The sequence below is a fragment of the Anas platyrhynchos genome, chromosome Z (assembly GCF_047663525.1).
Source record: "Anas platyrhynchos isolate ZD024472 breed Pekin duck chromosome Z, IASCAAS_PekinDuck_T2T, whole genome shotgun sequence".
Lineage (NCBI taxonomy): Eukaryota > Metazoa > Chordata > Aves > Anseriformes > Anatidae > Anas > Anas platyrhynchos.
This window is the reverse complement of record NC_092621.1, coordinates 63,724,209-63,728,519: the sequence shown is the minus strand read 5'-3', so window position 1 is coordinate 63,728,519 and position 4,311 is coordinate 63,724,209.

The window sequence follows — 4,311 nt, the reverse complement described above, 5'->3', positions numbered from 1 at the left end:
TGTTCAAGCAGTCATTTGCTCAGTTCCGACAACAGGCTTCCAGCACTAAGTCTTGAGCAATCTTCACTGGGAAAGCTATGTGTTTCTGCAGCGAGGCTCTTTTTTCTTTCAGGGGCTTCTGCTCTGAGACAATTTGGAGTAGAGAGAAGCATTTTCTGAAAGACTCTTCTGGGCAGAGGATCTTCATTGTTAGTCTTGTAGTAGCACATGCTCTGAGATTTCCATCAAATTAGGTTTTGGACATAGATGTAGAGAAGATTGTCATTGGGTTTCTAGGCCTGTATTTCTTGATGTCCACTTGGTATGGAACAAATCAAAGAGGCATACTGTATTCTTGTGCCTCTTTCCTCCTAATGAATTAATCCTTCCCTTTTTCTACAAGAATGGGTGAAATAAATGTCATGCTCGTGTAAGGTGATCTACAGTTTATCTTCTGGCACAACCGCAATGTTGTCATCTGAAATCCAAGGTTACTCTGCACTGTAACCTAGTCATCAGCTGTCACCCAACTTGCGAGCATTTCTAACCAGTCCTACCTTACCAGTCAGGCGTTTTTGTTAAATGCTCCAGGGAATTCTATACATATTGTACAAGTGTGACTTTTGCTTCAATATGCACATTACAGACCCTTCACTTCAGAATGAGAACTACCAAGAATTCACGAGCTTCTTCCTCTAAGCCCAGAATGCACGGTGATGTGTTTGCGTTCTGCTCTGCAAAACGGCATGGCAACTTTACAACAGCTACAGACTTCTGCGTAGTAGCTTTTTACTTAGTGTCAATCCCAGCTAAGATGCTTGCTTTTCCCATGAGTCTTGTTTTCCCCATTCTTATTCCACTTCAAGAAAGACATTTGGTTATCTCTTTTCCTTTATCTGCACGGGACACTGCTACCTGTGTTTTTCTCACATCTATTTCATGGCTGATCTTTGTCTCCACTTCCTCTGTTATAAATCCCTACATCTGTTAGATTTGGACTCCTGTTTTCAAACACCTTGGTAACTTTTTGCTTTTTGAGATGCTTCTACTTTCTTGAAGAAGAAAGACCTGGATGGACAAGTCAAGTATCTCCAAAGAAAGGAAGCGTGCAGAATTCATGAGAAAAGCCACAAAGCAAATTGCCAGCTGATTCACAGCATACCTGATCGTTTTGTTTTCCAAGATATTAAAAACACCACTGCTGTGCTGGCCAAGAGGAAATGTGGCAATTCCCTTCGGGCTTGGAGTACTTACGACACTCAAGGTACTAATGCTTATCTGGTATCTTTTCAATATTGAGTACCTTGTGTTCTTTTGCCCAAGGTGAAGACAGGCAGTTTTGGAACCAACAGACTACACCTGGGTAGCCAGATAGCATACCATATAGGTATCCTTCTTCACTTCTATGAAATTCTGAAGTGGTTCACCTGGGAAATACAACAGCAGCATAGTTGTTAGACAGCCAGTCACGTGAAAGGCTTTGTTCAATTGACTGCTGCTTGTAAGCAATAATTACATCATAACAGAAAGTGACAGACTGACATCATTGTTTAGTGCATAACTCCGGTCTGTATGTGAATAGCTGGATTAGTAGGAATGGGAAAGAACCACATAAGTAAGTCTACACAGGAAATAAAGATAGATAGAATCATTTTTGTCTGTTCTTCTAAAAGCTGTCTATTAATTATGAAGCCACAGCACTGCTTCAAATGCTGGAATTGACACTGTTCCTGTAAATTGACACTGTTCCTTTCATTTCATTAGACCAACTACACAGAGTTGTATAGAGAAGACTATTCTTGTGAAGAAGAGTTGTATAGCATAGCCTAAGTACCCTCAATCGAAGCAGGTAAAATCATACCTAGTAAAGAACAAAAGAACATGTCTTTCTTTCATGAGCTAAGTGTAAGAGCATTCCCAAAATTCCGTCCTGACTTGGGGAACAACAAACCAAAACTGTGCAGAAGAAATCATGAGCCACTGGGATGAGTGCTCTGGCAAGCAGACCCAGACTCTTCAGATTCTTTGCAGCAAATCTACCCAGGCTATCATTTGCACTTCCTATCTACTTCAGTGCAACCAACTTTTGATTTATCCTCGGAGTATTTCTCAAGTTTTTCAGTCCTTCCCCAGACCTCTCCCCTTCACATGGGCCATGAAGCCCACCTTCAGCCAGAGAGGAGGCATGGCCACCCTGAAGAAAGAAAATGAATGGGGACAGTCCCTGCCACCTCATCCTAGTACGACGTACTGGGACCAGGTTGCCATAGGCGTCTGTCCCTGGAGTGGAGCAGGGTGGAGCATTAATCAGAAAGGAATTCGTCTCCATTGCCGAGAGCAAGCCACATTCCTCATGGATATCACAAGTCTTCTTTTCATTCCCTGTGGAGCTCTTGAAGCCCTCTGCTCAGGGAACCTCACTGCTGGAGACCCCTGTATGTTCTACAGGGACTCCTGGTACCTCAAGTGACCTGAGGCGTGGATTTCACAGCTCATCTGGAAGCTTGAGCCATGCATAAGCCTTAGGTATTGCAACCTGTTCCTTCCTTAGATCTCTCCTTACCTACGTATGGACAAGATTGTCAGGTGTTGTTTTTGAACCTTCCAGTACCCACTAATCACCGAATTGAAAAAGCCAATCTGCAAGCAAGGACTGGATTTCCAACAAAAAACGGAGAGAAGCCCTGGCAAAGCTGTTGTGAACAATAGCCCCCTCTTGTGTGTTAAAGGGGCAGCAGGGCTGTGTCTGCATAGGCCTGAGCTTTGGAGCTTTACGCAAACTTGGTAAACTTGTGAGGAAAGCAACCAGTGCAAGTGGCTTCCCCAAGGGGTGACTGCACAGAAGCGAACGCCTGACAGTGGCTGCCCAAGCTGACGGCTTAGCTCTGGTCTGGATATATCATAAGCTTTGTTGTGCAGGGTAGAAGTGAATTTCCGTCATGAAAAACAGCCCAGTGCTGGATGATATCATGTTTATTTCATAAAGAAGCAAGGAGGGAGGAAAACATGACTGTTTTCTAAGACTCTTGCACATCCTCAGCACATTGACCACGTAGGTCCTAGCACTGCACTAGTAAGGGAAGACCTCAACCAGGAGCAGATTATTCTTGATTAATTTAAACTGGGGGAGCGGGAATCACACCAAAGACGTCCTTTTCACCAACATAGTTTATTTTGCCTGTCCTGGCTCTATACAAAGACAGTAAAAAGGCAACAAATAAGGCAATATTCCCTCCTTCCCCTTCCCTCTCCTCCCCTCCACTTCCTTCCCTGGCTCTCTCCTCCCCTATACTCCCCTACACTCACCCCCCTAAGCTCCCCTACACTCTCCTCTCCTACACTCCCCTATACTCTCCTCCCCTACGCTCCCCTACACTCTCCTCACCTACAATCCCCTCCCCTACACTACCCTACACTACCACACACTACTCTACACTCCCCTACACTATGCTCCCCTACACTCCACTACACACACCTCCCCTACCTTCCCCTTCACTCAGTTCCCCTACACTCTGCTCCCCTACCCTCCCCTTCACTCAGTTCCCCTACACTCCCATACACTACCCTACACTCCACTACACTCTGCTCCCGTGCCCTCCCCTGCCCTCCCCTGCCCTTCCCTCCCCTCCCCTTCTCGTTTTTACCCTTCCCTCCCCTCCCTCCCGTTCTCTTCGTTCCCTCCCCTTCCCTCCCGTCTTCTCCTTTCTTCTTCTCCTCTCTTCTCCTTTCTTTCACAAATTGCAATGGAGAACAGGGAGAAGCATCACTTCCAGTCACTTCCGTCGTTCTCGTAGCTTGTGTCACTGCCTGATTCGTGGCAATCCATCAGCAGGATCCAGAAGCGTTCCAGCTGCTGTGCTACTAGGTGAGCAGCCGTCTCCAAGTGGCAATCACGGATTTCTTGCTGTGGCTCGGACACGGCACTTTCAAGTCCACCCTGGCTTGGCCATGTCCTCTTGCTCTGTCCCCACCTACATTACAGTTCTGCTTAGAAGCCGAAGCACGCTGCTGAAGTACTTCCACTCCTTCCATTTGCAAGGATTGAGTTTGTCTAGCCAAGTGGTTTCTGTCCATAGAACACAAGAAAGAGGTTTTGGTTAGAAACAACTCAAGGAGGACTTCTTTTCCACATGGGCAAGGAATAGTCACGCTTTTCTAATGGAAACTCCAGTGGAAGAGAGAATGACAGATCATGCCGAGAGCTTTGAAATATCCCTTGGGGATGCCTAGTGCAGAGGACCAGAGGAAAGCTGTCCAAAGGACACCAGAGAATCACTCGGAATTACTTCCTCACAGACACATGTCCTTACTATGTCTGATATGGCTTCATGT